The sequence below is a fragment of the Leiobunum rupestre genome, chromosome 8, assembly GCF_980474605.1.
Source record: "Leiobunum rupestre chromosome 8, qqLeiRupe1.1.hap1, whole genome shotgun sequence".
NCBI lineage: Eukaryota > Metazoa > Arthropoda > Arachnida > Opiliones > Sclerosomatidae > Leiobunum > Leiobunum rupestre.
The window spans coordinates 61,761,207-61,772,918 of NC_143391.1; the positions used below are offsets into that span (position 1 = coordinate 61,761,207).

General features: G+C 41.6%; 1 pseudogene; it reads right to left on the reverse strand.

Moving 5' to 3' along the window:
• Window positions 1-2,059: 2,059 nt before the first annotated feature.
• Window positions 2,060-3,709, reverse strand: LOC149933836 (small subunit ribosomal RNA; annotated as a pseudogene).
• Window positions 3,710-11,712: the final 8,003 nt, after the last annotated feature.

Below are 11,712 nucleotides of genomic sequence, written 5' to 3' on the forward strand. Positions count from 1 at the left end.
GTAGGGGTAAGGTCCCTAAGAAGTGCTTAATAATGGTAAATTAGACACGAGAAGTAAGGAGTCGTGATAACCTCTTGGATTACTGGGTCCGGGTTCTCCATTAAATTAAAAAGGCGCTCTATGGCATAGAATGGGATGTGTGTCCTCGCAGAGAGGACGCATAGCCCACCATATCTTGCCGTCGTTAAGAAAAAGCCTTCCCGGCTGTAGTGAGGTAAGTTTAAAATACGGCGAATTGAGCCTTTAATATTGTTATCAATCGCCACAAGATCCTGCTTGTAAAATTTAGACAGATATAACTAATGAAAGTATCCTGGTATCAGGAATTGCTTTAGCCTTAGTATCTTCTGAGGTGCTTTAAGCGGTGTTGCCAACAGTTTATCAAATGGCTCAATGATGTTTTTGGTGTCAGGACGATATTTATCTCGAGGGGAGTACTTCAGACCGAAGTAGCTTGTCGTAGGTGATATTTGGTACCGTGCCTCCGTTGATGTCAAATAGTCATTTTGCGTTATGGATGGTTTTCTTCGCCTTTCCAAAACTCCCAAGGCAGATTTTAGCGCACTTTACCGGACTGACCTCAACACCACGCCCTGCCAGGAAGTCTTCCAGGATCAGGGTTCGAAACCCAGTGGGGTTTTTTGGACCCACCCACCCCAAAAAACCCACTATAAAACCCACCTGAGAAAAACCCACTTTAAAATGTCATATTTTAAAGGCATTTTTATATATATATTTTTAACTCAAGTTACGATGAGTTAGCTAATATTTTTTTATTTTTAGCCATGTAATTTTACAAAACATAGATGGAGCTACCACCTAATTATAAAGATGAATTTCGTACAGCCTTATCAGAACAGGTCCCGCGTAACCATGACAACCGAAATTGTAATTCTAGCAGTATTATTCCCAATTCAATGGCTTTATCTGACACAAAAAAGTGAAGCAGTCTACCTAGCAGACGATATCTAGTCCCTACAATCTTTTTAGCAGGGCTCGTCTATAGAAATCTCATAGCTAACTAGAATGCTGTCGTGTAACTGGCAAATGGACCAAACGCTGTGGCAGATGATAGCCAGATCTCAGCCAATCAGAGCTAAAGAGTGGTTCTGCCAAGAATTTAAAGTCACCAGAGAGAATGACGTCTCCTAGCTCCCGCGAGAGTAGAGGAACCAAGGAGGATTATTATCCTCCTTGTCGGAACCACTCTACGGCCTCTCATTGGCTGAAGGTTCAAAACGAACTGGCGACAAGCTCGGCCGTAATCGGCAGCAGTGTGAGAAATAAGGCACTATCACAGGCCAATCACCAGTTTAAAAATTAAATGCTTGGGGTGTTAGTGGTCCTGGTGACCACTTAATTAATTCAAAGTTTTTTCCCTTCAAGAATTTAGTTCATTAAAAAATACTATATTAATCCCTGAAATGAAAGCCTGATTTTGAAGGTTAAAAATGGTAAGCGGCCAGTGGCCAGTTTTTTAATTAAACTACCTAGGCTCTACTGACCACAGATCCAGTTTAAAAAAATTCCATATTTCTCAGCCTGATCGGCAGCATTCTAGTTACCTATGAGATTTCTATGGGCTCGACATAAGACATTTCTAATTTCTCTTGATTTGTTTTTTTTTGACATATCATGTAATACAAATATGGAAATAGTATACTAAAATAAAAACCCACCCGAATAAAAAACGCACGAAAAACCCACTAAAAAACCCACTGGGTTGGGCTTTTTGAAGAAAAAAAACCGGGTTTTTTCGAACCCTGTCCGGGATACTGATGAGTTTAATCATACCAAAGCGGTTAGTCGGTACCGGCTCGATCGGCTCGGCTTCCAACTGTAACGCGCCCGTCCTTTCTTGGCATCGTTCTTCAACGCACTACAATCGGTGAGTCGTGTACTAACTCTCTGGGAGTTCCGAATAAATCGGGTTCTACTTTTTACATAGCACCCGCCTCCGCGAAAACCCCTACGAAACCTCCAATTTTTCTAGGTGAATTGTTCTTTTAGCCTAATCGAGGAAATTTTTTTCGGTTCCGGTTAACGTTATCAGTATCGAAAATAATCCTACGGAAACCTGGTTACGACTTTTACTTGCTCTAAATGATCAAGTTTGGTCATCTTTCCGGTACGGCGGTGCGACCCGAAAGACGCTCCGAGCACCAGTCCGAAGAATTAACTTAATCATTCAATCGGTAGTAGCGACGGGCGGTGTGTACAAAGGGCAGGGACGTAATCAACACGAGCTTATAACTTGCGCTTTCTGGAAATTCCTCGTTCAAAGGGGACGATTACAAGCCCCTATAACGAAGGCGGTTCATCGGGTTACCGAGTCCTGCCGGACAGAGGTACACACACGTTGATTCCATCTAAGGGCATAACAGACCTGTTATTGTTCTGTCAACTGCGGCTAAACGTCGCTTGTCCCTCTAAGAAGGAAGACCGACACAAGTGATCGGTCGCCTATTTAGTAGGCTAGAGTCTCGTTCCTTATCGGAATTAACCAGACAAATCGCTCCACCAACTAAGAAAGGCAATGCACCACCACCCACCGAATAAAGAAAGAGCTCTAAATCTGTAAATCCTTCCGGTGTCCGGGCTGGGTTAGTTTTCCCGTGTTGAGTCAAATCCTGGTGGTGTCCTTCCGTCAATTCCTTTAATTTTCAGCTTTGCAACCATACTTCCCTGGAACCTACAAACATTGGTTTTCCGGAAGCTGCCCGCTGAGTCAATTGAGTAACTCAGGCGTATCGCTGGTTGGCATCGTTTATCGTTAGAACTAGGGCGGTATCTGATCGCCTTCGAACCTCTAACTTTCGTTCTTGATTAATGAAAACATTCTTGGCAAATGCTTTCGCTGTAGTTCGTCTTGCGACGGTCCTAGAATTTCACATCTAGCGTCGCAATACCAATGCCCCGTCTGTCCCTTTTAATTATTACCTTTTATTTCAAAAACCAACACAATAGAACTCGAAGTCCGCTTTCATTATTCCATAAACCATTATTCAATTAAGAGCACCGAAGGAAAACCGCCAAGATGTTCAGGCCAGGCAGTAGCCGCCGAAGCAGACCGCCCGTCTGTAACTGAGATTCAACTACGAGGTTTTTAACCGCATCAACTTTAATATACGCTATTGGAACTGGAATTACCGCGGCTGCTGGCACCAGACTTGCCCTTCAATGAATCCTCGTTAAAGGATTTAGAGGGTTCTCATTCCAATTATGGGGCCTCAGAAGAATCCCGTATTGTTATTTTTCATCACTACCTCCCCTTGCCGGGAGTGGGTAATTTGCGCGCCTGCTGCCTTCCTTGGATGTGTTAGCCGTTTCACGGGCTCCCTCTCCGGAATCGAACCCTGATTCCCTGTTACCCGTAACGACCATGGTAGGCGCGTAGCCTACCATCGAAAGTTGATAAGACTGACACTTGAAAGAAACATCGCCAATTCAAGATCGTGCGATTTGCCCAAAGTTATCCAGAGTTGCCATGGTAAACGGGCCGAAGCCCGATTGATCTTGGTCTAATAAAATCGCTCGTTTCCGAGAGTCGGAGCTCTGCTGCATGTATTAGCTCTGGAATTACCACAGTTATCCAAGTAAAAAGTACGATCTAAGAAACCATAACCGATTAAATGAGCCCTTCGCGGTTTCACCTTATTTCGGTATGTACTGAGACAAGCATATGACTACTGGCAGGATCAACCAGGTAACAACGTGAAACGTCGTTAGTACCGCTATAGAATTCTAAAACGAGCGCTCAAAGCGCAGCGTTTCGAGAAAAACATTAACGGTCGTTCGACGACTTTTGGAAAACCGTCGGAACTTACTCGGGAAAAGGCTCCGCTTGACGCGAGCGCCGTAGTCGGCGATAATTTTTCTCGACTCGCTCACAACCATGGCGGCGTACTTCAGCCACTGAAATCGGTCGAATCGATAGTGTGAGGAAAAGGCCTTAAACGAGGGCACCATCTATTCGCGAAACGGTGCTCATACTACAACGCACCTCCTAGGAGGACGTATGTGAGCTAGCTGTTACGCAAGCAAAGCTGACTGATTACCAGTTTGACTTCACTACAAATAGTACTTGGAACACAAATGAAGCCGTTTCTCTAAATTGGCAACCAAAGTGTCGATTACTACGGGGAATGAGAAAGAGGTAATATTTGTACGTCACGTTTACTACGGGGAAGGGAAAAGATTTTTCTACACACGTTTATTAATATTATAACCTTTATTGTGTTCATTAGAATTGTTAAACTTTTCCATTAATATACATACTTGCTTGCTCTTGCTAGTACACTTGAATTTCTACCAATGGCAGGTCACTTAACTAATAAAAAAACCTAAGCCTAAACAACCTTCTTAATTAATAAGCCTAAAAAAGCACTTATCTATCCAAAGGAATATACCCCAATCTATTAGATATATAAACACTTAAAATAAAACATTTATAAGTTAACGTATAAAACACGTGCATTGTTTTGTAGAAATAATACGAATAATATCAAATGTAATATCGTTTTGAACAAATATTTAGATAATGATAGAAAGCGAAGTGTATGCTCACTAAAAGAGTAAAAAGCAATTTTATTTTCCAAATAGGGTCGAATATAGAAACGTTTTACTGACAAGGACACATCCCCGTAGTGTAAACCACCCATTTTGTTCAAATTGACCAAAGGTTCACCAATTTTGATTTTTTCGTCAATTTTCATAATTCTTTTGTAAATTTAGCTTTTTCAAATTATTGAATTTAAATTATAATTGGTCAGAATCCCGTGTTGTTTTCAAAAACATTTTTACCGAAAAGAGTTTTGACAATACCTAATCCAAATTTCTCTATGTGATTTAACATGGGAAAATCACATATTTAAAAAAAAACGAAAATTCCACTAAATTCAAATTTAATAAAAAATATGTAAATTGGGAAACTTTTGGTATTTTTGGGTGAGTTGTTACGTCGTTGGGTAAAAGTGATCGAGGTAGGGAAGGGTAGGGTAAATTGAGGTAAGTTCAAATATTTGTGAATAATTGCTAATCAAAGTAACAAATTGAAATTTATTTATATAAATTCGACTAGATTGGACCAATTTAAAAAATTGGGTCTACTAGAAAAACACTATCTTTGTATATATTTATGTTAAATACAGTTTTATACTCGTATTCTAGTCATAACATGAGCTTTAGCCTCGTTTAAAAAATGAGAGTCCTTTGTTCGTAGATATATTAAGTTTGTTAAATTTTTCCGTTGAATTACAGAACACTGAAATAAATACGTGAGAGCAGTTTTCTTAAATTTTGTAAATATTCAATACATTTATTGATTTAAATTATGTTTATATATGTTCTCGAGAGCTCTTATTTTCAAGAACTCTTATGTTTCGTTTCTCAAGTCCAAATAAAAGAAACAAAATAAATAATGAAGTGTTACCTTGAATGCTTATTGAGTACAAGATATGTGGGTAAATAAGTGAATTGTAGTAAATATTTTTTAGTTAGGACCAGTGAAACAAGTCCGCATTAAATACAAGTTAACTCTTCCCCGTAGCCGAATTTACTTTAAAATAAGCATTGCAAAGCTTGCAGAGTTTCGCGGCTTTGGCTTGCTGATTAATTTAGTTCTTAAAACTACCAAATTGACTTTCACTTGAAATAGCTCATAACATATCATAACCTAAATTACATATTCATAAACAACTACTGAAACAAGTCCGAATTATTATATTAAGTTCAAAAATTAAAGATTCAAAACCTCCAGTCAGATGATGAGTCTCAATAAATCGCAGTATGGTGGCTGCTCTATTAAGTACAACACCCCGATCAGTACCTAAGTCGTCTACGGACTATTTGGTACCATAAAGTTTCTCCGAAAATAAAAATCAACAAGCCAAAGCCGCGAAACTCTGCAATGCTTATTTTAAGAAGGCTTTTTCACCTAGACCGCGCCGAAACGCATCTCGACTAGGGTACCCCACAAACGCAAAAGGCACGAATGATATCATAACAGTACCTAGACAGGATGCTGACTAAGAGGCGTTTAGTCATAATCCTACGGATGGTAGCTTCGCACCACTGGCCGCTCGACCAAGCACATGTACCAAGTGTCCGGACCTGCGGTTCCTCGTACTGAGCAGGATTACTATCGCAATGACATGCAAACAGTAGGGTTAAACTTACCTGTCTCACGACGGTGTAAGCCCAGCTCACGGATTAGTGGTTGAACAATCCAACGCTTGGCGAATACTGCTTCGCAATGATAGGAAGAGCCGACATCGTAGGATCAAAAAGCGACGTCGCCATGAACGCTTGGCCGTCACAAGCCAGTTATCCATGTGGTAACTTTTCTGACGCCTCTTGCTTAAATCTCTGAAAGGCAAAAGGAACGATCGGGCCCGTTTTCGCGGTCCGAATTCATACTGAAAATCAAGATCAATCCAGTATTTGCCCTTTTGCTCTACGCGACGTTTCTGTCCTCGCTGAGCTCGCCTTAGGAGACGATGAAAGTAGTGGTATATCACCGGCGGCCGCAAGCGACCTCTCATGTCTCTTGGCTGGAAATGCATCAGATTTATAGCCCGGTGTACCGGTAAAATTTAAACCACACCACCGGAGGTCCATCATCATAATGCCCTACGCTAGCGTCCGAAAGCCCGGACAGGTGACAAATCCAGCGTGGGTAGCAGAACCCCACTACTGATGGTCGTACCCTCGACGCAAGCCACTCAACCCAGCAGAAGGTGCAGCAATGGGTCGACCAGCCCCCACTTCGCACACAACAGTGGGAATAAGTGCGGATGCTCTGCTAACTCCGGCCGACACCCTACCTAGGAAGGTAGAGAGCCGCGCCCTTTGGTAAGAGCTGCTAAAGGGGAAAGGTGGGCACACGGCAGCCCGCATAACCCGGCACAGCTGGCACCAGATATCCCGGTGGAACACCAAAAGGCCGGGAGATGGGTTCGCCGTGCCCTCAGCCCCACAGCAGGCTACTCAATCCGCCAAGATGGCCAGTTTGCCCGGCTCCTCTCCGTTAGCCTGGGCCGAAGCCCAGTTACCAGCCCACACCAGACCGAAGTCGGAGGTTGGAGATATGACCATTTGGATGGAGCTAACATATCCCAGTGCTCCACCACCCGTGATGGGTTACAAGAGCCGGACCCCGACTCCCCGGTAAAGCCACCAGTTATTGCACACTCCGACCCCTTGTGGGCCCATGTCTCTCGGCTGTGGTTTCGCTAGATAATAGATAGGGACAGTGGGAATTTCGTTAATCCAATAATTCGCGTCACTAATGCGATGACGAGGCATTAGGCTCCAAAATATATTTATTTCTCCCTTTTGAGTGGTGAGGGATTCATCTACAAAATTTAGTAGCACTATAAATCAAACAAGCAACTAATGTCAAACTTAAGCAAGAGCAACAATAATTTAACGGCATAGAGCTTCCTTAAAAGACTGGTCAGAGTACTTAATGACTTTTTGCTTATAAGCAGTTTCAATATCAAGTGGCGTCTCCCAAGGGACGGCAATATCACACACGGTAACAAGGTGATTAAATTCAATCTCCCATTAGCGTCCCGAATCCGTGGTTCGACATAGACAGCTTGCCCAGTATTTCTCCGATAATTCTTCATTAAATTAACTACATAATCGTGGCGTCTTATGATGTCGACTTTCACCGAAGTGTATGAGTTGCAAATGTGGCTCAAACTTTCCACCTTATTACAGCCAGCACGACATTGCCGTTCCCCGCGGTTAGACGGAGCACCTTTACAAGGCAAAATATTCAATCGCATCTGAAACATATTTAGAGTCTTTATAGCGGAATGTTCAGTATCTAATCGTATTAGCGCGGCATTCGAGATATTACAATTGACCGCTTGATCAAGACCCCTACCGTACACAGTATTAAAGAGCCTCTATGACCAGTACTTGGACACCGAATCCTTATTGTGGTCAATATCGCCTAGAAGCCGTAAATACATTAACCGTTGATAGTACCCAGTACTGCGCATCTCAGTGACAATGGGACTCGGATTTGACTCTAGCAACACTAAGCCGATTTAACGCATATAAAGTAATTTTTGTAGTAAATGAGGTGAGGCCCAACCCACCGTAACGCGCACGAGCGTATAAGAAGCCCTCAGGAGAGCAGTTTGGTATCCGAAGCAACATTCTCACAACACTCGACTTCTCAGTCAAGAACTACTAAATCCCGCTTCATTACGTTTGCTAAGGTCAATTCATGCAACGTTCGAGGGATAAGATACTCACGCATCATTACCTGTTTTTGATGCGGGAGTTTTTGTATCAACTCGAATAATCTCTAAAAGTTAGGTCGAATCATACGCGATGGGATTGATCTGAGAGCCAAATAGACAAAATTTAACTTCTGTGTCTCTTGTTAGTTTTTTATGTTTTCCTAGTTTACGTAAACTGATGATACTGCACTTTACCTGATTCGCGGTCAACCTGCGCTTTTTCAAGAAGGACTCTATCAGGGACAGTGAGTCTTCTGCCGTATCGCGATGATGCAATTAGTAAAATATCGTCGTCGAAGCTTACGATATTGCATCGAGGGTGATAAATCGGAAAACTGATATGAACCGGCGCGGCCCTCAGTAACTCATCCATAACGCAATAAAAGAGGATAGGGCTTAGCGGGTAACCCTGCTTCACAGTTCTGTTTGTCGCCAGCTGAAATGGTCGCGCCAGATACGAGATCCAGCACGCCACGCAGCTGAAGCATTCCACGGGAAGGCCCGATGCTGGTCCGACTCAACCGACAGTTGCCGCCCAGTCCCGGTGCAGTGCCAGCCCGCTTCGGACCTCAGCCCGACCGGCCCAGCCCTCAGAGCCAATCCTTGTCCCGAAGTAACGGATCGGTTTTGCCGACTTCCCTTACCTACATTTTTCTATCGACTAGAGGCTGTTCACCTTGGAGACCTGCTGCGGATATGGGTACGGTCCGGCACGAAAATCACTACTTCTTACTCGGATTTTCAAGGGCGGATGAGAGTGCATCGGACTCCGCAAGAGGCGCGGAGCTTTACAGAAACATTATCCCCATCTCCGGGCGAGTCGTTTCCAGGGAGTTGAATCCCCCGGGACCCCTATCGACGTCGTGCTAGGAAGTCTTCCAGGATACTGATGAGTTTCAGCATACCAAAGCGTTTGGAAGCTACCACGATGATATCGTCTGCAAAGCAGATGATGTTTGAGTAAAGGTGATTCACCTGGTAGCCGATGAATGGCGGGAGCTTCCTGATAAGCTCATCGATTATGCAATTGTAGAGAATTGGACTCAACGGATCTTCTTGCTTTACACCGCTTGTCACTAAGACCGTTCATGTCTTCATTTGGCCAGACGAGATCACCGTGCTGCATTTCTCATATGAACCCATTATGTATGAGATTGTGTCCTCTTTCAGGCCAGCGGCGAAGAGTGCACCCTTGAAGGATTTGTGACTGACGCTGTCAAATGCCTTAGAAATGTCCAAAGAGACTGCACACAAATTTCGTCGACGTCTGCGACATTCTGAGATGATGTAATCGAACAGCAGTGTGTTTCCACTAAGACCATCGACGGACTGAAACTCCTGCTGAGCCGTGTGTAAATCGATGGCTTTGAGCAAGCTCCTCGCTAGTATGCCATGAAAGAGTCTGACAAGCAGTGGTCCATTGGTTATCGGCCTCCAATTACGAGCAGCCGTTAGATCGCCTTTCTTTGGTAGTAATATCGCTCTTGATATTTTGAGACTCAGGCAGGTTCTTCTTGTAGAGGAACGTGTTAAGCAAGAGTGTTATGAGGTGGGTGTTGAGAAGTTTGATATCTCGAAGTGTCACGCCATCTGGGCCCGGCGAACTGTATTTGCAGAGATTGAAGAGAGTCATAGTTACTCCCGCTGTTTACCCACGCTTGGTTATTTATATAGGTCTTTCTTGAACCGCTTTAACCCGAAATTTAAAAATTTAAAGAAGTATCTGCATTTTAAACTCATTGCCCTGATCTGCTATGTCTATAACTTTTCGGGCACCTGTTTCACGGTGCTCCCTCATCGTATATTGGAGTGCCCACACTTGGCCAAAAAACTCCTTTAACTAACTCTTGGGTAATTATTTCTGAAATCATCAGACTTTGCTGCATGATAGTAACAGATTTTAACCAAACTTTTTTGTGCGTTCATCTACCTCTACAATGAAGATTTCCGAAGTTTACCGGAAATATTTCAAAAATTTTAAAAGTTATGATTTTTTGAAATTTGAGTTTTTTGGTTTAATTTTGGTGTATGTTATTGACATTAATTTTAATATCGCGTTCGCAAAAGGGTATCCTAAGATAAAACTGTACGCTGAAACAGAATTTGAAATCTATTTTATTGTATCTGCTATAAATTTTGATATTCGAGCCAAAACGTGGGGTAACACGTAATATTTTACTCACTAGGCGGCACACCTCCAATATCAAGAAGACTTTTTTCTGTGCATCATCGTATACACAAAAACGTTCTTGTAAAATATCGTTTTGGTCTAAGCATTATTTCTATATAAAATAATATTAAATTTTTCTAATTTTTGATCAATTATTTATTTCAATTTTTTTGAAGTAATACAAAAAAACCACTAATGGTTATACTAAACAATTTCTATGCAATTTATTCCATTTTTAAGAACCGTGCTTTGGTCTTATTCAAACATTCGTTCGCAAAGTAGTAATGTCTTCACCATGGTGATGTGGGACTTTTAACTACACAAAAGAATTTCAAATTCCGAAATCCATTGTTCATCTTTTCTATTTGGCCAGTTGTAAGAGCTCAATATTCCGTGCGGGTGAGTAAACTAATAAGTGATTGTCTAACAACTCAGAAATATAACGGTTCAAAATTGTGGCAACGTATTGGCCGGGCAAGAAGTCGGACCGTGGATGCAACGTTTCATCGCATATTTTAACTTTCATAAATGATTCTTCAACCGAGAGTCTGGCAATTTTCAATTTCGTTTGCCTAATTGTGATAAAAGATTGGTGACTGCGTGTTCCTTGAACGGTTTTAGTCTTTTCAAGTCTGTTTTTTAATATTATCACGATGTAAATCTACATAGATTTACATCGTGATAATATTAAACAGACTATCGGGTGAAGAATCATTTATGAAAGTTAAAATATGCGATGAAACGTTGCATCCACGGTCCGACTTCTTGCCTGGCCAATACGTTGCAACAATTTTGGACCGTAAGTTATATTTCTGAGTTGTTAGAGAAAAAAATGAAGAATGCAGAGAATCACTTATTAGTTTACTGACCCGCACGGAATATTGAGCTCTTACAACTGGCCAAATAGAAAAGATGAATACTGGATTTCGGAATTTGAAATTCTTTTGTGTAGTTAAAAGTCCCACATCACCAAAGTGAAGACATTACTACTTTGCGAACGAATGTTTGAATAAGACCAAAGTACGATTCTTAAAAATGGAATAAATTGCATAGAAATTGTTTAGTATAAACATTAGTGGTTTTTTATATTACTTCAAAAAAATTGAAATAAATAATTGATCAAAAATTAGAAAAATTTTATATTATTTTTATATAGAAATAATGCTGAGACCTAAACGTTTTTTTTACAAGAACGTTTCTGTGTATAAGATGATGCAATGAAAATAGTCTTCTTGATATTGGAGGTGTGCCGCCTAGTGAGTAAAATATTAAGTGTCACCCCAC